This window comes from Alexandromys fortis, unplaced genomic scaffold (assembly GCF_014885135.2).
Source record: "Alexandromys fortis isolate MF-2015 unplaced genomic scaffold, M_Fortis_MF-2015_v1.1 scaffold_133, whole genome shotgun sequence".
Taxonomy (NCBI): domain Eukaryota; kingdom Metazoa; phylum Chordata; class Mammalia; order Rodentia; family Cricetidae; genus Alexandromys; species Alexandromys fortis.
Window position 1 is genome coordinate 4,332,947 of NW_026068030.1, and position 23,904 is coordinate 4,356,850.

General features: G+C 41.1%; 1 protein-coding gene across 1 annotated transcript in view; it reads left to right on the forward strand.

The window, feature by feature from the left end:
- The window catches only part of Cntnap2 (contactin associated protein 2), a 1,600,222-nt gene that overhangs the window by 1,333,238 nt on the left and 243,080 nt on the right, over positions 1–23,904 (forward strand). The gene's annotated exons all lie outside the window — the stretch shown is intronic.

Genomic DNA, 23,904 nt, shown 5'->3' on the forward strand with positions numbered 1-23,904 from the left:
TTCTTTTTCTAAACGAATGTATAGCATTTGGGGAAAGTTTGCTGTAAGCCCTTGCTGTGTCTCATCTAAGAAGCTTTACATAAGTACCCATTCATACTCTCTGAATACACGGGGGTTGTTTGCGCTGCCATTCTTCACACGAGGTGCCACACACAGAAGGAATTGTTCCACAACGTTTGCCTGGACATCCAGGCTCCTGTCTGGCGGGGCTGGATTATGAGCATACAAATTAGATCAGAAGGGATTTGAAGAATGAGTATGAGACCAAAACAAAGGTGGAAAGGAATACCATTGCTGAAAAACACCAAGACACGTTAACAGGGCCATTACATTGTGTTTTTCTGCTCATAACAACATGCTTCTGTGATTTTCCCATGGCACACAATGGAATGGGCTTGCAGAACACATCAATTTTGCACTTGTAGGAATGACAGTCTTGCAATTACCATTCATTGTGCTTGATGCTAATTTAATGCAGTCCATTCCTTTGTCAATGTAATGTCTAAATGCAATCAAGTAAGCGCTAAAGCCTGAGACATTGCACTGTGTAAGTAACAATTTAAAGCAAATCGTGGTCCCCTTCTTTCTGGAGAGTTAAGTTAAACACAACAGTTCACACAAAACCTCTGGGGGTTAATAGACAATATTCATGAAAGGACATCTGCCTTTCCCTTTAGCCAGCATCAGAAATAAAGGTAAATGAAGCCTATATGTTTCCTCTGACATTATCTCAAAGGTTTTGTACAAAAGACATCTAAATATTCTCTTACCACCTACTTATTACAATGAATTTGTATTGGCTCAGTGGCTTTAGCAAAAAAAAAAAAATGAATTGAAAACTGTTTGAAGTGAGAACCCACAACAATGGTAAGTGTATTTGGAAAGCATTTGTGAGCATCCTTTTGAGTGGAAAAAGTACCTCTTCGCCTTAACAAAGGCGACAGTGCTGCTGGTTTGGAGGGGAAACACAGCCACAACGATGTCTGTTTCAGCAAGCTTCTTCTTGTTCAGTGGCAGTATCTTCTTGCTGAACCTCCAGCCTAGCTCTCCTTCTGTCTTCCCAGGACTCACCAACCAGGTACCCTGGTGCCTGCACAGCAGTTCTTGTGACCCTCCTTCCCAGTGGGACTGCAGCCAAAAAACTTACTCTCTGGAAAAAGTAGACACATTAGCAAAAGAGTAAACTCAATGCAGGTTCTTCGGGAGTCTATGCTACTCGATGTGGAAAATGCTTGATATTTTCTGCGCGAATGACTCTGGTCCCAACCTGCCACATATGACCCAGTTACATGTTTCTATATCAGAAATGCCCAGGGAGGGACAAGAGTTCCTGCTGCTCTTAGAGAGGCCGCACATTCAGTTTTTAACACCCATATCAGGAAGCTGGCTGCCTGAATCTCTGGACCCAGGTGTCCAGTGCCATCCCCTGGCTTCAACGAGAACATGCACTCATGTGTCCATTCTCACACAGATATATACACAAGTAAACAATAAAACAAAGTTTAATGCAGGCCTATACACATGGAGTAAGCAAATTCAGAGTCCATAATAAAATATAACTGTGATGAATTTTGTTTTGTTTCGTATTACAGAAGGGTAAAAATGGTGGGACTTTTAAACTTGTTTGTGCTTACTTATATTTTATAATCTTCACTCAATGATATATTATTTCTGATTTCATTACTTTTCTTCTTCTTCTTGGGAAAAACAATAGAAGGCAGAACTCTTGCTGCAGACATTTAAGAAGTGGCTGTCTCTGATGAGAAAATGTCTAGTGATTAACTAGAATTATTGTATAATCTAGTCATGTTATCCGGAATGAATGGAGTTGCATGTCAAGTGAAAATTGATGGTAATTAAGTTACTCTTGAAAATCATCTCTCAATGCATTTAAAAGAGCCTGCTATTCAATGAACATCTAAAGGAATTATCCTTCAGTTCTCTCAGGCACATTTGCATCTTAAACAGGGGGTACTCTAGAAACTCATGTCATTAGACCACACAGGCTATCACATCATCTGTCTTTAGAGAACTGTGCCATTCCTCATCTCCTCAAGGTATTCGCCAACCAGAGTCCACTTAACTCATCTGAGGCAGGTCCATTACACAGAAAAGTTCCTTGAGAGCCCATTGGCTGATCAGGAGTCATCTCAGTCTTTAAGGCAAACGTATATGTGGGTATGATATCCCAATCTCCATTAGAGACCAAATGGATAGTTGCTTAACTGTGGCAAAGAGTTTTTTCCTAATTGTGTCCATTCTTTCTTGGATAGTCAAACTTTAAACACTCCAATATTTTATGGTCACCAAAGCCATTCTTAACAACCATCATAAATAAGCAACATATTTTGCAGTATATAATCTCTCTGTGTCTCTTTAAGTGGTTTTATAGAAAACAAAAAATAATGGATTTTTGGAGTTTAATGTAGCCCCCCAATTCATCTCTACCTGGAACTTCAGAGTGTCCAATGGGATACAGTTATGGCTAATGTAACTGAATTAAGTAAGAGCCTAAATCCTAAGAGATAGTCCTTATAAGAGGGTAGACTCAGAGATGCACTGTAACATAGATAAAAGGGCTATGTGAGCAAAGAGCTAAAGATTAAAGTAATAGTACCACAAGGCTAGCGCTTCCAGCAGACACCAGGATATGGGAGAATCAAGGAAGGATTCTTCTCTAGAGTCTTGGAAAATACATGGCTCATTTACTTAACTAATAGTTACTGAATACCAGTAGTCTTTATGTGCTGCTTTACTGAAACATCCAAGACTGGGTGATGTCAAAATGAATCATTTGATTCATTGTTTTAGAAACTGGGAAGTCCAAGTTCAAGGGACCCACATCCGATGAGTGTCTTCACACTGTAACATCCAATAGGATGAGGAAAAAGAGCAAGAAGACGTGAGAAACCAGGAGCGTGGAAGGAGGCTGAACCCATCCTTTCATCTAAATCTATTCTCATGATAACTAACTCATTTCCCACCATCACTGTATTAGTTCCAGGAAGGCAGAGACCTGGAGATCTAGTCACCTCTCCCCATCCTGTCAACACCTTTGCAGTGGAATTAAGCTTCCAAAGACACATTCAAACCATGATAAACATCAGTGTTCCTGAAAGCTTTATTTGTCATTGAGTCTGGCCATACTGACATTTTCAGAACATTTTGATGGCTTATTCAAAATCAAAACATTTTACAGTACATTATAGCAACACATATGAGTCTCGCATCTCTCTGACAGCTAAAGATATTTCCTAATTATCCCTTTGTTTAGTCAAATTCAGCAAACTTTGCCCATAGTTATCTATCAGCCCAGGACAGCAGTTGAAAAAAAAAAGAAGAATCTTTAAACCATTTTCCAACTTTAGAGACTTCTTTGTTCTTCTCAATCTTTCTTTTGTTTGTTGCTTAAATAGGGTCAAAATCTGAAGCATCATAGTCATGAGACTGCTGAGTGATAGGTGGATGGTTCCATCATCAGTGTTACAATCATTTAGAACAATACAGATATGCACTGTGGTCTGGCAAGCTTCCTCTATCTCTTAAGTTCTATGGCATTGACTAAGATTTTATGATCTATGTTATTAGTGACCAGTTCATCTCTCTACTTAGGAAATGGATGAATTAGGTATGGCTTTGAATACAATGTCCTTTCTTACCCATATAATATAACCTTGAAAAACTTGAATACCACTGAGCCTCACCTTTAGGACCACATGATACCTAGTACCTACAGTCATTGCAATTATGATGATGACACTGTATATTCTGAGTTTATTTACAAATGGAGGACCTAACACTCTAAGTCCAACAGCAAATGCTATTTTATACTCTTGGCACTTCTTCCCTTTTTTTTTTTTACATGTTTTTAAACTTTTGCCCTACAGCATGTCTTCTCTTAAGCCTTCCCTAGAAGGTTTTACAGTCAGATGTATACATGATATCTTTTCAGTGACCATGAAACACTAAATTGCTACTTTGGTACTCCAAGGGCAAGTATAGAATCATAAAATCATACAGTATCATAAAATGTCTTTTTTAGTTAATATTGGACCCACTAATAGTATTCTGAAGGGGAAATGAAGTCTCCACAGCCTAAGTACTGAAAGACTAAGATCCTGAAGAAGCAGCTAGAAACACCACCCACCACATCCTACCTGCTCACCCAGTAGCACAACTCTTGATGTAAAGTGTGCACCTACCCCCTTGTCAAAGCCAAGCTTCCTCTTTGATGGAAGCATTGGTCTCACGTCCAAGTGAAACCTCTAAGGCAGAGAAGCTTTGCCTCTTGTTGGGTGGGAGGAGGTAGACAGGTCAAAAACAACTTCAAGACTACACAGTCATCTTCTCCACCACCCTGGGTGTAGAACACAGTGGCCGCAGTAAATCCATGATGCACCTTTATAGAGTTAGCTAAAAACCTTCTATATAAAATCAATTAATATAAAATACTTTAAACGAGTGAGGTAGATGAGGGAAAGGAGTTTGTGTATCTTAAAAGCTCATGGTGTATGAACACAGCTTAGATGTTAGCAGCAGTGAATATTTTTCACAGGCCTGTCTTTGTGGTCTTAAGAATCCCAACTAGGAGACAGTCCTCCACCAGTGAAACACGGTCTCGCACCAGTGAAAAACAGTCCTTCAGTAGGAGGAAGAGAGTGCCGAGGTTTCTTTTTCATTTGATAGCTCTGGAAGGAAGACCAGAGATGAAGAATTGAATTTCTTTCTCCTTTTCCCCTACAGTGTTATTCAAGAAGGGAAAACACCTTCTCTGCTAATGTCTTTCTTAAATCTGCAGACCTTAGGTTGCAATTTAAAAGTCTCATGGTCGCACAGGAAGATAATCTGCTTAAAAGCTTAGAAAGCTGTTTAAAAGGAAAGAAGCTAAAATAGTAAGGGGACAAACAACAGCAGGGACGTGTGGACAGATGTCCACACACGCTGATGGGCAAAAGAAAATGCTTTTGACCAGATTCCAAACTCTGGAAGCTTTGGAGATTGCTAAGGAGTTTAAATGACTTCATCCCAGAACCTGACGGTGGGAAAACGGCATTTGCTCTCCCCTGGGCTCTTCTTGGGAACCTGCGTGGGGAAACCGGGCCAAATAACATTCTCAGAAGAAGGGATTTAAACAGCAGGGAGTAAAGCAAGTCCTTTTGAAATTGTCTCTGTAGCAGAAGACAAAGATTCCTTCCTTTTTGACTTTCACTTTGATTGTGAGACAAAGCACATTTTTTTCCGACGTTGTGCTGTGCTCTAATCTCCGCCAGGTTTGGGACACAACTGACTTCTTCTCCCCTTGTGTTTTGTGTGTATGTATGTTGAGTGATTGTCTTATTTTCTTCAACTATGATCAGAACACTAAATACTTTGAAGTTTAAAGTAACAGCTCTCCATCTTTCTTCATGGCTCATCCACATGGCTTCTCTGTTCATTTCCCTTGACCTCCATGAGTCTACAAGGACCCATAAATCACACTGAGGGTTTCCCTTTTAAATTAATCAGACTTGGAGCTCCCCACAAGCAAGCCCATTCACCAGGCCACCTCATCCTGAGTACTTCATCATGTCTGTGGGGTGCGAAGCCCCTCCTGCCTCTGAGCACTTTCCCCACTCCACTGTTCTGGGAGTGCGTCTTTTCCAATAGGCAGCCCTGGCCATAGCAATCAGGCTCACTCTAGACATCCTTTGGCTAAAGAAAATCTACTTTCTTGATTGATCAAGTAAGTTCAAGGGTAGTTGAACTGACTTTTATAAAGTTTGCAATTTTGTTGTCCCATTTTACAAATCAATCAAACTTCTGGAATAATTCATTCCAGTCACTTCAATTGGTTATGATTATGAATTTTAGATAAATAAATAAAGAAAAAACTTTTTCTTTCCTCCCAGTTATAAGCAAACACTAACAGAACAGAAATTATTAAACTCCATTATGCTTTCTGAGTCTTCCTTTTCCTAGCATTTTTAGTACTTTAATGATTTTTTATATGTTTGGGCATTTTGCCTGCATGTATGTCTGTGCACCATGTGTGTGCAGTGCCTACAGAAGCCAGAAAAGGGCATTTAATGGAGTAACAGATGAAACTGGATTAACAGATGATTGTGAACAACCCTGTGGGCTCTGGGAATGGAACCTGGTTCCTCTGGAAGGGCAGCCTGTGCTCTTAACCACTGAGTCATCTGTTCTATCCAAGGTTTGACATTTTTAACAACCTTCATGTTTTATTTCTTCATACACACTGGGCACAAGTTTTGAAAACTACGATGATCTGGACAGTGAGCTGCTATGTAGGAAGCAATGGGGTGCCAATGAGGAAGGCCGGGATAAGTAAGAGGAGGCTTGGGTGAAGTGGAGGATACAGATTCAACTACAACATGATGGGGAGAAGAAACAGGGAACTGAATGAGATCTGGAAACTTACATCTCATGCTGAAGAATCTAAAATGCAGGCAGACTTTCACAGCCTCAGCCAAGGGTAGGGTGGTGAGCGTCTTATGTCAAAAATATATTTGTGCCTTTCCACAATATTGAAGTTCATTGGATAGCAATAAATTCGCAAGCTGTATTCATTTCATTGGCTTCAATTTAACTAACAAGTCATCCCAATTTTGCTTGTTAGCTGGCCGTTGGCAATCTCAAATTCTTTGATTCTAATCAAAATTGCCAGTACTCTCTCTCTCTCTCACTCTCAGTTGACATATTTATTTCACATCATACAATATCGAGTGCAGAGTTCAAAGAGGCTATTCAGAAGGCAGAGGCAGAAAGCTAGCTGACACGGGCACTAGCTAGACTGAGAAGGTCTGCAGGGGCCCGAGGAAGGCACGAAGCCATTCGGGTGTGAAGATGCCAGCTGCAGGCCTGGGTGGCAAGCTTCCCAGGGTCAGTTTGCAGTGGGCCGAGTGTCATGGGTGATAGAAACTGCACTTGACCTAGAGCCGGAGAGACAGAGGTAGGAAAGCTACATTGTACAAATTTTCCTGAATGAGGATTATGACAAGTGACCTTGATAACTGTCAGGATACCTGACACATTTGGGTCTTACAATGCTCCTTTTACAGCTCCAGGTGAGGTAGTTATAGCCACTGTGATTAATAATTCCATGTGTCTGGTATTTCCAATATAATATATATTTGCAGCTGCCATTTTTATTGGAATAAAATAAATTATAATGTGTGTGCCTTCTGGTATTCTGCCAAATCGTGGTTGCGTACTTGTGTAAGCAAAATATAGAGTCATTCTTTCTTGGCCCTATACTAGAAATGGAGTTACTCAGGGCAAGGCTGTTGCTTATATAATGGAGCCATTCAAGGTTAGACCTGAAACCACAAGGCAGAGTAACCCAGAACAGGCCCCACATAGTCCTCTAACAGCATGGCTGATGGAGATTAGCTCCTTCTAGCATTGCTGGTCGCAAGGAAAGGGATGAGATGCCGTAAGGTCAGAGAGAGAGGTTAGGATTTGAGATCCTTCTATTTGACCCAACTTTAGGAACCAACTTTACTTCCTAAGTTTCTCTTTAGGGAGTTGGGTCAAATATAATCTAGAAAGATCTCAAATCCTAGCCCATATGCAATCATCTTCTCAGTGTTTCTCACAGGAAACAAACCCTGTCCTTTTGACTAGCAATACAGTCAACACTTTCCTAAATGAATTTTGGGTTTAGCAGAGAAATCTGTGTGTTTTGAGTTTGTGATAGCTAAAGAGGAAGCTATTGTGATGTGTAGAGCAATGGACTGGCAACCGCTTGAGTCTAACCTCAATGTGACTGAGGATAAAGGTAAACAATTGCCTGGATACACAGGCATCTTCTTTATTTATGAATTGCATCAAATCTGTGAGATGCATAACTTACAGGACTGGAGATCAAATAAGCTGATGTGTGTGAAAGTACTTAAAAAAGTATCCGTATCTCAGCATTGGGGAGGTTGAGGCAGGAGGATCATGGCAATAGCAAGTTTGAGATCAATCTCGGCTATAGCATGAGTGTGAGGCTAGCAATGACTACATGGAAAAATTCTATTTCAAATATATATGCACATATATATTTGTATATATGTATATATATATATATATAATGAAGAACAGATTATGATTATTCTTAAAGTGGACAATATATTGTCATTCAAAATCTACTAGGATATCTTACTGCAAATAATGCTGGCTCCTTGAACATCTTATAAAGTTTTAAAAAGTAGAGTAACTGCAATATTGCCAAGACCTCTTCTAGACTGTCTTCTTATTCCTGATGATGAATAGTTTATCTGCCTCTTCTGTCTCATTGTTAAGGATGACAATGGGATGTAGCTCAGGTGGTAGAGAGAGTTTGCCTACCATGCATGAGACCCTTGGTTTGATCCCCAGCACTGCATAAACTCGTAATGGTGGCACACCTCTAATCCCAGCACTTGGAAGATAGAGGGGAAAAGAACAGAAGTTCAAGATCATTCTTGGCTACATAATGAATTTGCTAGCTGAAGTTATATGAATTGCTACCATTAAAATGGGAGGAGGAAGAAAGGAAGGAAAGAAGGAAGGGGAGGAGGGAGGGAGGGAGGGAAAGATAGAAGAGAGGGAAGGAGGAAAAAAGGAAAGAAGAAAGAAAGGAAGAAAACTGATAGTCAAAGTTAATGTTTGCAAGCTCAGACTTTTCCCATGTCTAAGTCAAATATAACCTAAATCTCAAATATTTGCCCAAGTTCATAACTAAATCATTTCTCCTTTGTCAAAATTAAAAATTAATAATACTGTAAATAAAATGCTTTCTAAAGTTTTACTATAGAATTAATCTAATTTAAATCCCGTTTAAATGGGTCGATTTTAAACCATTGACTTTGACATTTCCTCAATGATTCTCTTACAGTTAGAAGCCTATAAATTTAGTTAAAATATGAATTAAATCATAAGATTGGGGTTGGGGTTGAAATTTTGTAGGCTCAGGGATCTCTGGATAAAAAGGAAGGGAAATTGAATGAGATAATAGGTAGATTAGTGTGAGCTTACTCACACTAATAATAATGGTGAGTAATAGAGTGGATACCTGTAAGCTATTATTTATAGGCAATTTACATTGGTATAGAGTCTTATATTGTGCAAATTCAAATTATATTGAATATGCTACTATTTCTGGTTACAATATTTGTATACCTAGGCAAAGTTATTTTGTCATATTGTATGCATGCATGCTTCTACCTCTGCTTATTTTGTATATTGATACAATTTTACGATATATTTATCACATTGCATTATACATTTCTACCTCTGATCAAGACATTTATACATTGTTTACTTTTTGTGGTTATTGTCCTCATATGCTGCACAGTTGTTTAAAGATTGTTTAATATTCTAATATGAAGTCTTAATCTTTAAGTTATATAAGTAGAATTATAGGTCAATAATCATATGTTTGTCATACTTATAGTTAGACTAATCAGGTTCTTTAGATACATAGAGATTGTATTCCGAATAGATAGGTAATTTTAACCACTTCAAAGAACTGTAAAATATGGCATTTGAATAAATTAGGGTTCTGTTGACATGAGACACGATTGCTCCTGGCAGCACTGATTTATTCCCGAGGGAATGTTGAGTACCAAAGACACTCCATTTGGAGCTTCTTTTCTTCTTGGCAAAACTGCCCTTGGGCAAGGAACTGCCCATGCATGGACCACTGACAAAACGCATGGTGTTTGGACAGGACAACCAGGATACAAGCAAAAAGACTGCCAAACCTTGCTAAGACAGGGTAAGAAAGTTTTGAAAATTTTCCTGCCTCTGAAAATGGTCTGTCAGTTACTCTAGTCCTTAGCCAAAGTTGATTGCTCCAACATTGCAAATGAGATCTTGGATGATTGTCCAAGTAGCTAGTTGTCTCTGTCATGTACTACACATTTTGGAAGTTGCTTTATTGCACTTCCTGTTTACTCAAGCAATATTATTTACCTTCTCAGGATTTCAAGGGGGTTGAAGACTAGATAGTCGTAGTTACTTTCCTCTCATGACTTGGCTAAGCTATTTCTAACACAAGACTTAAACTCCTTAGGATAGTATAATTATTGAAACATTTATCTTATGTTTCTTGCTTGATATTGTTTATGCTGGTTGTAATTCTAATTTTTATACTTGATATTTGTTTTTATTGTATATAGTTTTGTATTAGGACTAGAACTCTCTTATTTAGACAGGAGGGAGAGATGCTATGGGAACTCCTTCAGTCAATAGCTTTTAAGATACCAGCCCACTTGGTGTCTTATACTATAAATATACATCGAACTCAAATAACAGACCAAATGCAAATTTCAAGCAAGAGTATCATTCCTGTCTTCTGTCCACTTAGCACAAGTGTTACCTTCTATGGCTTTTTACAGCATCTTCCCAAACCATGCACTGTGTGTGGTTATTATAGTACTTCGTAATTCCTCTAAAAACATCAAACACTATTTCAAACTGCTTTATTCCTAGCACTATAATGAATTTGCCATTAAGCATACTTTCATCGTCTGCCCTGGCAGTTAAATGTCATTGGGTCACTTACTTCAACACTTCTTCAGTTACTCTAAAGCATCAAGAGCTCACGGAGTTCTTTTTTGTGACAAATCAAAGTATCTCATGGTTGAAAAGGATTTTACATTCCTCTGGATTCACCTGACATCTTGTTGAGCACCACCTTTGATGCCAGACACTGATCTAAGTGTGTTCACATGTCTTTATTTAATCCTCACAGCGACTCCAAGAGATGGGTCTCATGGCTTCTATTTTGAAAATGAAGCACCAGGGCTTCTAGAGGTTAACCGTATTATCAAAACCATGCCCGGCTCCCATAGCACAGATGAGAACTGGAATCCTGGGCCCCCCACCGTATCTACAAGCTTGGGGGTCTCCTTTACAATGCATTCACAGGGTCAGGCACAAATGTCCAGACAGAGCACTCAGGAGCCAGAGGCAGCTCACTACCTGTTCACTGCTTCTGATAACCAGGAAGTTTTCCTGTGTGGAGCACAATGATAAAAGCTCAGAGTCAGAAATTGGGGTTCAACCTGAAGACCCAAAGAGCAAAGCAGCCAGCTACTGGCTCTTACCTCAGCCTTAGTCCTAAATGGCATTCGTGCCCCAGGTATCTCAGAATGAGACTGAGACAGAGAGCTGTCTGCTTATAATCCTTATAATCTTATAATCCTCCCTAGTTCTGGGATAAAAGGCATGTGCCGCCTGGTTTCTATGGCAAACTAGTCTGGCTACTAGGATTAAAGGTGTGTGTTATTATGGCCTGGTCTGTAAGGCTGCCTAGTGTGGCTGTTCTACTCTCTGATCTCAGGCAAGCTTTATTTATTAAAATACAAATGAAATATCCCTACACCTGTATCCTGCACCATCATTCCCATTAAAGACAGAGAATAGCTTTATAAAGAGACAGGGGTTCCAAATTCCTGTTGTTTTAGGACTTCAGGGACATCTCTGCATTTTCAGGTCACCAGCTTAGGGAGACAAGTAAGAGTATGTGCCCTAAGCTTGACACATGAGCAACGCCTAACAATCAAGTCCATACTTCTTCCTTTACCAAACCTACCTGGACTCATGGATGCTGCTGGGGGGAAATGATGGCACATACCACCACTCCTGTCTGCAGGTACTGCTCTCTCAAGACTCTGGTGGCCTTAAAAGACTATTGTTCCTGATAGGTTAACATATAGAGAGGAACTTGTAATCTCTGTATATATTATACAATGGTCTCATCCACTTTGTCCTTGTCCGTGTGCGTGTGTGTGTGTGTGTGTATGTGTATCTGTATAAATTTATGTATGTTTGTTAATTCGTGCGTGTGTGTATACATTCATGTTTGTGTATGCATTTGTGTGTGTGTTCATGCATGTGTATGTGTGTGTATGTACATGTGTACGTGTGCATTTGTGTGTGTATGTATGTTCATTGTTGGGGTAGGGAGTCTGAGTCTCACATGGTTCATGTCCAAGTCAGAGGACAACTTTGGATGTCAGTGCTAAGGTAATTCTGCTTTTTGTTGGAGATGGGACCTCTCATTGACCTGGAACTTCACCACAGAGACCAGGCTAATTGGTTTGTGAGCTTCCATGGTCACATTTTCCAACATGTCACCCAACTTTTTGTATGGGAGCTGGGAACACAAACTCAGGTCCTCGTACTTATGGGGCAAGCACTTTAATGACTGAGCCATCTTCCCCAAACCATCTGCTTTTTTGTTTTGTTTTCTATCATATCATATAGATACATCCCAGGAGTTCTAGGAAACTTTCTTCCCTTGCCTCTTTCCTTGGTGTTCTCTGTATGGCTAAGCAAGAAAATACAGAGAGAAAGGGAAGGAGAGATGGAGACACACATATAGAGGGAGGGGAGAGGGAGAGCACAGAGGAAACTGTGGCTCCACCTTAGGTTTCTAAACTAAGTCTCTGGGAACAAGCCATTTCCTTGTATTGTTGAGGACACCGACACACACCATCTTCATGACTTTGGGTTAATGGCGGAAAGGAATTCTCTTTACAAATATGTGAGGAAAAGAATGAAACAAGGGACAAGAGCCTAACCAAATAAATTCTTCTGACACTAGAGACCACTTCAGATTGCCTTATAACAACGGAGGTGGTTTGTGGAGTAAATACAGGCCATGCCCTGTGAGTTTCCTTATTGATGAAATTCATGCTCTGAATTACTGATTCACAGTCTCTGAGGAAGTACAATGTCTGTGCTAGTCTAGACGCACGGCTGTGCATTAAATGAGTTTCTGATTATTGAAATTCCCAATCCAAACAAGATACATAAACAATCAAGATATGTCTTTGCATCCATTTTTTATAAGGAGACAGAAAGGTGATCTCTTGTCTCCATACCTATTGCCCAACTATTGTGTAAAAAATTTCAGTCAGCTTTGAGCCAGGGCCCCATTGCGGCTTAAAGTTTTTCTATCCCTCTGTATGATGGGGCTTTGATCACAGTGGGTACTTCCCTTCCTGTAGCCAGTAGATAATGCAAAAATTATGACAAACATAAAACATTTATCCTCTAGACAAGAGTAAAAGAATTCATGAAACTGGAGCCAGCAAGATGGCTCAACAGATAAGTAAGAGTGCTTGCCAAGAAACTGACCTGAGTTCAGACCCTGGGACTCGCATGTTGGAAGGACAGAACTAACTCCCACAAACTGTTCTCTGATTCCTGAATGCACACCTTAATACACCACACTCATAAACACACTCACACATGATAGATAGATAGATAGATAGATAGATAGATAGATAGATAGATAGATAGATAGACAGACAGATGATAGATAGATAGATAGATAGATAGATAGATAGATAGATAGATAGACAGACAGATAGATAGATAGACCAAATAGTGTTCATATTTTCCACACTTTTAAATTAGTTCTTGATACTTTTGTGCAGTGTGCTTTGATCATATTTATCTACTTCTTCCAGATCCCTCTCCTCTTCCCTACCCACCCAACTTTATGTCTTTTTTTCACGTATCAAGTTTAGTTTGTGCTGCCAATATTCTCTCAAATATGTGGCCTTTGCTGTTTGGAGTATGATGCTTCCGTGTGCTGCATCTTTGAACACTGGCTCTCCTTCCAGATGCTGTCAGTTGTCAATAGATTCTCAGCCTAGTGCGGAACTTTGTATTCACCTTCCTTCTCCTTGCTGAGATCTTCTCTGGCTTGAGCTTGTGAAGAGGCTGTGCATGCTATCACAAATTCTATTATTTTGTTCATATGTTCAGCTGCCCTGCTGTGTCTGGAAAACACTGGTTTCTTGTAGTAATCCACTGGGTCTGGCTTTTAAAGGCTTTCTGTCCCCACTTCCACAATAACTCCTGAGCTTTAGTGGAAAGGATATGACAGAAATGTCCCATTTAGGGCTGAACTTTTCAGCTTCTTGTCCTCTGTACCTTGGCCAGTAGTAGATCTCTGTGTTAATTGCTATCAACTTCAAAAAGAAGCTTCTCTGATAAGTAAGGTTTAGAGATGCACTAATGTATGGGTATAACAGTAAGTCATTAAAACTTGTTATATACTATGCCCATTAATAATAAGTTCCCCCTTAGTGCTGATGACCCATGTAAGCATAGGTTCTTGACACAATAACAGTGCCAGGTATGGATTTCAGCTTGTGGAAAGGACCTAAATAAGAAAGTGGTTGGTTACTACCATGGCGTTCGTGCCACCATTGTATTAGTGCATTTGTCTTGCCAGGCTGCTTGTTACCATAGTTTTCAGGATCCACAACTCGGTGAGAATGATGCTTTTCTCTGGTCATATGCCTGGCACTTTCAAGCACTATGAAACCTAACCTGTAGGGATTAGGGTCCCAGGTGAGTACCAGCTTGATTTCTCCATGTTCTGTGACTCGAGTATGTGGTGTCTTCAGTTGTAGGTCTGTCTGTCAAGTCCTGGAGGGGATCAAAAGCATTGGCAAGATCTAGTAATATTTAGGTGGTCCATGGAACCTCACAAGCCAACCACTCCAAAAGAGGTAACCCATCCAAGGCACTGGGCTCCTTGTTTGCTATTATGTACTGTCCAATAGAGCCTTTTTTATTTCATTATATGGTTATGGGGTAACTACATTTAATCTCTTTATATATGTGGGATATATATGCATATCCTATATATATGCATATCCATTTAAGGGAAAGATTGCAATTTAAATGCACAATGTAAGCATTTTTTAAGTCAAAAGATATGTTACTTTTTATTTTTTCCTTTCTTTCTTTTTTTTCTTATTTATTTATTAAAGATTTCTGTCTCTTCCCCACCACTGCCTCCCCTTTCCCTCCCCCTCCCCCAATCAAGTCCCCCTCCCTCGTCAGCCCAAAGAGCAATCAGGGTTCCCTGCCCTGTGGGAAGTCCAAGGACCACCATTGGTTTCGTGGGAGCCTAGGCAGTTTGGATGCTCACCTTACAATGTAAGCATTTTTAAAAAGAAAAATGTTTATATATCATTAAGCTTAAGAATACATCCAAGGTGTAATTGTCTTTACCTTGCATATACTTATACATACATATATGCATTAGGAAGTATAATAATACATGGATAAGGGGTTTCTTCATGAATAGAATTGAACTGACTTTGTACAGACTGTGAACATAATCCTCCCTGCTTTTCTCCTCTGCTTTCAAACTCTCTTCACTGGTTCCTCTAATGGTGGTCGGGTAGAGGGGCACATAAGATAGTATTATAATTTTGAAAGTTTACTCTATACAAGTTTACTGCTATACAATAGTTGTGAATGACTTCTGAAGGGTAAACTAAAATGAATGCTTGAAATCTCTGATTCTATCCCCAAGTGAAGAAAAGCATGGCCATTTCACCTTTGCCATGTAATCCCAAATGATTGTAAAACTGAACTCTTTTCAATATCCTTTGTTTTTCAAATCATCTCAGCCTTATTTTTTGTAAGTTTCCCATTTATGCTATTTGATGATCTTTATCTGAGAAGCTACCATTCATTAAGCTTCTAGAGGCCCTAGTTGTGGCAGGCATGATCACTCCCTTTCCTCTCTGCTCCTCCTAAAATAACTAGAAACGGATTCTTTAAATAAGATTCAAGTTGCCCTGAATAACATGGATAAAAGAAGACAGCAACACTTTAAAAAGACAGCAAGCCAAAAAAAGGAATAACATGCTTGGTAGGCAAAGGGAGGCTGCCCCTCTTAGCTGAGGCAGGTGCAGGCAAGTTGGGTTGATGTTTCTGTCCTTGAAGGCTGAGAAATGAGAGGACCTGAGGACCTCAGAAAGATGAAGTTCAGACAGGATTAGCCAAAAGTTTATCTAAAAAGGAGGTCTTCTCCAATGACCCCTGCATTTGGGAGCTTCCCTAGTGGCATACAGAAGAGAAAGGCATCTATGATGGGAACACCATATGACATCATGGGAATGAAGTCAACATCTTCATGTAGGCTTTCCAGAATGCTGTAGGCAAGTCATCTGAGATGAAGACTGGGGACTCGTGAGAGGAAATGACCAGCCCTGGAGAGAACAGCAGGTACAAAAAGGTAACCGTTAGCTCTCAACTAGGCTGAAGGATCCCCAACCAACCAACTAATAGAACCTGTGTCCAAAGAGTGTCCAGTGAGTGGACTGACTGTGGATTGTGAGGGAGAATGTCCCTGCATATGGGTAGGGCACCAGGCATCTCAGGACCAAATAGAACCAGAGGGCCCAGGAAAGGCAAATTCACTCTCCCGGCCCTCGATCTGGAATACCTTCCTTCTCTAGCCCTTGGATGAGAGAGCTCCCACTTCTCCGGCCTTTGAACTTTGGAAGAGTATAAAATTGGGGAGGCAAAGGAAGAGCTTCTATTGTGTGTTTTAAGCCTGATGGAGCCACTCTAATCCTTTACCGACACATGTGACAGCATCCACTGAAACTGATAGCACATCCAAATGATTTCTGGAAAATGTGAATAAAGTATAATAGAATAAAGTCCCAATTCTAACTTCCTCTCAAAGCTAACAGAAGAAGGAAATGAAGAACAAAAAAAAATATTTTTTTAAAAAAATTCAAGATTAGGTTAGGTACGCACCAACTGTTTTGACATCAGCATCTGCATGGGAGCAGAAACAATGGCGTCATATTTCTTTACCTCTGCTCTAAGTTCAGCAAAACCTTTACCTCCACTTCCTCTCCTATTATTTGCTTATATGGCATAATTTACTTTTTTCTTATAAATGTAACATACGATATTGTTAAAGTCTTTTCATCATTTGGTATTGTTTGGACTTCTTTCCATCAAGAATGTATACAGGTGAGGGTGTGTGAGTGTGTGTGTGTGTGTGTGTGTGTGTGTGTGTGTGAGAGAGAGAGAGAGAGAGAGAGAGAGAGAGAGAGAGAGAGAGAGAGAGAGTTAAAACTAAATCTGTTTTTCTTTTTTAAACAATGAAATATTTTCCCAAAATACTTTTGAGGTAAGATGATTCTCACTTAGTATTATTATAAAACCATCCAACTGTATGATCTTTCCTATGCGGGCAACTATTTTTTGGCTGGTATTGTTTTCAGATCAAATAATAATATGGTGACAATACCAGAATGCATATGGTGCAGACCAGGGGACCTAGAAGAGAAGTGTAACCCTTTAGAGGAAGTGACAGGAACTAAGCCCAGTTCCACCTTGCCCCAGTACAGCTAGGGACCAGGGTCAACTTAGCATCAGGTAGAAAGGACATAGTACCTATCTAGCTTTTGCAGACCCATAAAACTGTGCTAAAACTTCTTTAAGAATCAGAAGGAACACAAATTTGAGGGTTCAAAAGATGCTTTCATCGGTAACCTTAATATATTTGCCTTTTATGCCATTGTAATGGCAAAGCAAAACTTGGCGTAACTTTCTAGGGGACATGTCAAGGACTGTGAAAGTTATAGTGTGCCCCTGATGAGGAGAGTAGCTTCTGTGAGTGAGGGTGGCAGAGCCATCTCCTGGACGTCTTGGTTGCTTCCTGCCTGGACAGTGTTGGTTTGGTAATTCAATGTCCTCCTTCACTGCAGCCACTCTTTGTATCTAACTGTGATGGTTAATCTCCACTGCCAACTTGTTAAGACCTAGAATCACTTGGGAGATGGATGCTGGGCACCCTGGTGGGATATTATTTTAATTATATTAATTGAGGTGAGAAACTCCACCTACTATAGGGAACCATTCACTGGCCTAGGATCCTGGCTCTTGATGAAAGGGCAAGTGCATTGAACACAGCATTCATCATTCCCTGAGTCTTGGCCCTCAGATGCTATGTGTCCAGCTGCTTCATGCTCTTGCTACTGTTGCTTCCCCACCATAAATGACTATAGAAGCACCTGTAGGTCACAACCCCCTGGGGTGGGTGGTCAAGTGACCCTTTCATAGTGGTCACCTATGACTGTCCTGTGTATCAGATATTTACATTATGATTCATACCAGTAGCAAAATTATAGTTATGAAATAGCAATGAAAATAATTTTATGATTGGGGGTTACCACAACATGAGGAACTGGATTGAAAGGCCTCGAACTATGAGGCAAAAATATACCTTTTTTCCCTGGCCTAAGTAGCCCCAAGTCTTTTATCACATCACCAAGAAAAGTAACTAAGGCGCCAAGCCTTGCCTCTGGCTCATTGGTCAAGAAGTGCCCTCTGTCCCAGCTATGTGATCCCCAGCTGTGGTGGTATGAAAGAAAATGGCCCCCAAAGGGAGTGGCACTCTAAGGAGGTGTGGCCTTTTCGGAGGAAGTGTGTCACTGTGGGGTAGGGGGCTCTGAGGTCTCCTTTCTCAAGCTTTGCTCAGTGTGGCAGTGAGTCAACTTCCTGATGCCTGCAAGAACAATGCAAGAACAACTACTGCAATGGAGTAGGCTTGTGATCAACAAAGAGGAATGGACTACTGCTGTGAAGAGACACCATGACCATGGCAACTCTTATAAAGAAAACATTTAATTGTGAGTGGCTCACAGTTTCAGAAGTCCAGTCCATTATTATCATGATGGGGAGCACGGAGGCATGCAGGCAGATGCGGTGCCAGAACTGAGAGCGCCACAATCACAAACCTACTCCATCCCAGTCAGTCAACCTTCTTGTAGTTCTAGTCCACCACTGGCCATTCCCAGTCTGGCTCTCATCTCTATGATTTCTCTACATGGACTATTCTCATGTCCTTTGCCCCTCAAAAGTAACCCCATCTCTCAGAGTCACCTTTCTCAAGACATCCATTAAGAATTCTCCAGCTTTGGGTGACCCTATGCTGTGTAGAAAAGCATCTGACACCAGTGAATACACACTTCTTGTGTGTATTTATCCATCCTGGTTGTGTGCAGCTACACACAGAGACAGATCAGGACTTAGCTATCTTCCTTCCTTGCTCTTTACCATATTGACTTTCGACAGGATCTCTCACTAAGATGGAAGCTGGCTGGCCGCCAGTGACCTCTCAGAATCTGTCTGTCACAAGGCTGTGACCAAAAGGCATAAAATATGGTACTTGGCTTTCTCATATGAGTACTAGAGATTTGAACTCAGGCCCCCATACCTACCAAGCAATCACTCTTACCCACTGAACCAGCTCCCCACTCCGTGCGTATGTGTGTGTGTGTGTGTGTGTGTGTGTGTGTGTGATGGGAATAACTCATAGACTATGGAGGTAAATCAGCCACATGCTCTTCTGCCAATCAGCAAAATAGAGGACCAAGAAAGCCTGTGTGTGATTAAGCCCAGATCTTGAAGTCTTGGGAAGCAAGTGAGCTGATGATGTATAAGCCCCAGTGAGAAGCCCACGATCTGAAAACTGCAGCAGATGGAAGAGTCTTGGGAGATGAGAGAAAGAATGAATATCTTAGTTGAACAAAAGACAGCCAATTCATGCTCCCTCTCTGTTTTTATGCCATCTGGATCCTTACTGCATTGGATGGTCCTCATACACATGAGCAGTGATTATTGCTATTCTTGATTATTCTTGTGTGAAAATTTTGTTTTGATCAAAAATATATGTTTTGATCAAATTTATCCCAAGTTTCTCTCTGTCAACTTTTTCCATGCCCCCCCACAACCACTTTTCTCTCCTAACGTCCTATACTCTTAATTTTAAGCCCAATGAAGCCACTTAGTGCTGCCAGTAAGGAATGGGTGTGGGCCCATCTGCTGAGACCTGCACAGGTTACAGGGAGGGTAGCACATATCTAAACTGACTCTCCCTCCTCCAGCACCCATAAATTTCCCATAGCTCCCCATCTGGGGCTGGAATGTTACAATTCCAGGCTGCTGCTTCAAATGCTAATCTTCTTTAGACACCCTCAAACATACAGAAATGTTTTGCCAGTAATCTGAGCATAAAATTCAGCATAAATATTGCTTGTATTGATTTTTATTATTAATAAAACATAAATGTGAAGCAATTTTTTGGTTTGAATTTAGGCTTACCATGTATTAAAGATGAAAGCAAATCTGTGCACTGATGGGTTTGCTTGTCTAACATGATACAGTTTGAAGATACGATTCCAAAATGGTGGTAGGGAATATATATATCTTGTTTCCTATCTGCTGGTGTTATTTGCCATTATGTGGCTTCGGGGCATGCACAGCACAAGTCTGTGTGTCCCGTGTTCAAAATCAAGGTCACTGGGAAGCCGTGTGGCTCAAAAGGACAAGCATTGCTAGATACACACTGGATTAATTAAATGCTTGATTTGGGATTAATTGTTGGTCTTTGAATAGTCTGACACCTTTTGTTGCTGCCGATTATTTTTAACCATCCCCACAGTCAATGACAAGGCCCCCCCGTACAGGCTTGAAGCCCACACCTGGAGCTTCAGTGTGAACCACCTGGTCTCTAGGCTTTTGGTGCAATAGGCTGAGCATGGACATACACAGCAAGCCAGGTTCTTCCCATTCATATCAACCCTGTCTTGGGGAGTGTGGACATTCTTCCCATTTCTGTGCAAAACAGCAATTTCTAGAATCTAGATCAAAAGGGTGTCTTTTGTTTTGTCACAAAGGGGCGATAGAAGGAAGAGTCTGTGGGAAGAAATGCAGTTCCCTCTCCCTAGAAAAGGCTGAAAACCATTGATTTGTGGTCTAGTTAAGAGTTTAATTTGTTAGCACTTTGCAACAGAGTGTGTACCTGCCTCTGGCATCTATTCTGTTGGGTCTCAGAAGCTAAGCAGGGTTGGGCCCGGGTGGGACTTGGATAGGAGCCCTGCTTCTCACGATTCCTGAACACGTGATCACTCATCAGCTCTGCCGTCTCCAGTCATAATGATGAGGTCAGGGACTGGCTTTCCTGGGTCTCTGAAATAGACATGGCCGGCCTTCCTGTTTCTTACGTGTGCACCCTTCCATGACGACCATCACACTGTGGGACTAGAAATTCATTCTAGACAGCCAAACTGACAGCTCTTCACCTCATTCCAAATCCTCAGCAGAGTTCCCAGGGGAGGGGGGAAGCTGTGTTTGATAAATTCTTGAGAAAAGATAATTTTCTAGAATCAGCTTTTTAAATTCCATTTCTTATTCTAGAGATAACCTGTTTTTAATGTGCTCTCACCAGCCCCAGGAGGAAAAATAGGAAACAAACAAACAAAAAAACTGACTTGAAGACAAAATGAAATTGATGCGAAGTATTCCCGTAGAATTTTCAGCTGACCTTTCCCAGTAGCATTAAATTCCTTCTTTGCAGCATTCAGTCCACAGCCTTACCTACAGCAGACAAACTAGACAAGCCTCCCACTTAAACACTTATCTCAGTTTGTGTCTTCGAGAAATGAAATACAAGGCCATTTTTTTCTTCTGTGCTTTGCTTTGATGCTATTTTTTAAAAACAAAAACAGTGACAGAATGGCTCTAAATCTGTGATATTCATCAAATATTAAAGTCAGGATTTGGCACAGCGTACCCATACAACTCTTTCACAAAATCATCCCAGGTGCTCAAATGGCGCCTTTATTGCTCCTTTGTTCCTGCTTCCCAAACGTCTCCTTTCTGAGCAATCACAACAATCGCTGAGCTGAACCACAACAACCGTGGAGAGGGGGAAAAATAGAACAATACTTGGGCATTCAGAGCACACGTGCTTAACAAATGTATCCCACAAATCTGGAAGATGGCAGTGGCAGTTTAGGGTGCCTTCAGAAAGATGGGGTCAGCATCCCAACTGCCTCGCCTAGCCCCTTTTCTCTTGGTCACTGCCCTAGAGCAGAACTAGTTTTGCCAATGAAAGGTAAACATGGTACAGAGAACATCCAAGAAACATCCTATTTGCATGCACATGTGCTACATCTTCTCCGAAGCTATCCAGTTTCAAGATCAATTGATCACTGGTTCCAAAGGACAATTATAAGTGTAATGCCCTGGAAAGTCTTTGGGGTTTGTAAAGACTCAGCAAGAGAAGTTACTCAATGAAACACATCAGCCTGATACCATTAGGGCTTTTCTAGAAGTCCTGTGAGTGGCCATGAACAGGGGGCAGCTTACTGCAGTGGGAGATGACCTGGGCTAGGAACTCACTGAATCACTGGAATGGGCAAGCAATGAGAAGAGTTTTCATCTGTATTAGAGATGGCAATACAAGTTAGGCAAGTTAGGCAGCCAAGATTAGAAAGACTCCATATGACAACAGCTCCTGGCATTTGTCTCGGATCCCCCCTAGATCAGGGCTTTGTAAACTTTTTTTCGGCTCATGGCTCCCGTTTGCCTGAGAATTTTTCCACACAACCCCAGGAGTATAGGTGTATTGTTTGTTACCTGTTGCTATGACCAACTGAGAAAAGTAACTTAAGGAAGAGTTTATCTTGACTCCTCCAAGGGGAGGATGTCACGGCAGCAGGAAAATGATGCGGCTGGTCACACTGAGTACACAGTCAGGCAGCAGAGGATAATGAATGCTGGGTTTCTATTTTTCGTTCACACACAGGCCCATTCTGAGGCTTCACTTCTCATTTCAGCCTTTCTGGAAGCATCTTTGTGGATACACCCAAAGGCATGTTTCCATAGCAATCCAAAATCCAATAATGTTACAGTGAATACTCGCCGCCACAAGAGGTATATACAAGAGGCGTGCAAAACTTAGCACTTACTAATTAAAAGCTGTAAAGGAATGAGCTCTAAAACAGTTTTTGTTACACATATTAAGGAGAAAAGCAATTCATGTACTGAGAATATGTAGCCAATGCAATTCAAAAACAGACTAGTTCGATAATTTCATGCTGTGGGATGATGGTGAGAAAATACTAGAAATCTTGCTGAATCTGGAGAGACGGCTCATCAGTTAAGAACACTGGCTGCTCTTCCTGTGGACCTGGGTTCAAGTCCCAGCTCCCACATGGTGGTTTTCAACTATCTGTAACTCCAGTTCCAGGGGATCCAACACCCTCTTCTGGCATCCATGGGCACACACACAGCGGTACCCAGACCTACATGCAGGCCAAACACCCATATAATAAGACAAAACTAAATTTAAAAATATCAAGAAAAAAACCATCTCTTATCTATTATTTAATACAATATTTCTTTTTTATTGAAAATGGAATCTTTTCTCATACCATAAATCCCAGCCACAGTTTTCCCTCCCTCCACTTCTCCCAGCTCCCCCTACACCTCACCTCTGCCCTAGATCCACTCCCTCTCCTATTTCCTCTTCAGAAAAGAGCAGGCCTCCAAGAGATGTCAGTCAAAACAAGATGCAGTAAGACAAGGAAGGCAAAAGATTGAAGCTGGACAAGGCAACTCAATAGGAGGAAAAGAGTCCCAGGAGCAAACAAAAGAGTCAGAGACACATCCGCTCCCACAAAAACAGCAAGTCTTATTAGTCATAAAATATATGCAGAGTACTCGGGACAGTCCCATACAGGCTGATGCATGACACTTTGGTCTCTGTGAGCCCACATGAGCCCTGCTTAGTTGATTCAGTGGGTCATGTTCTCCTGGGTATCCCTCATTCCCTCTGACTCCTGTGATCTTTCCTACTTGTCTTCCATGGGATTTCTGGATCTCCAAGGGGAAGGACCTGATGGAGACCCCCAGTTTAGACTCTCTCCCCATAAAATGTCTGGTTGGGGCTTTCTGCACCCTCTCTGATGAGTTCTTGCCAAGGGACCGATCTCCTCAAGCAAAAAAAAAACTGGAACATAGGGTTGAAGGCTACTTGTAGGCACCAGCTTGGCCTCTCTACATTCAGTGAGTTGTGTGGTTGTCCTCTGCAATAAGGTCCTCTGCAAGTTTTCAGAGGATGATCTTCTGTCTTAGCATAAGCCTGGGTTGCTTAGGGATCATCAGAGAATATCCTGAACCAGCAACTCAGCTGAATGAGCTTGGTCTTACCGCTGGAAGCCTTGCCTGGCTACAGAGGTGGCCCATTCATCGGTGGCCAGGTACCCTCCATTACTAGGAGTCCTCCTAGGGGTCACCCTCCTG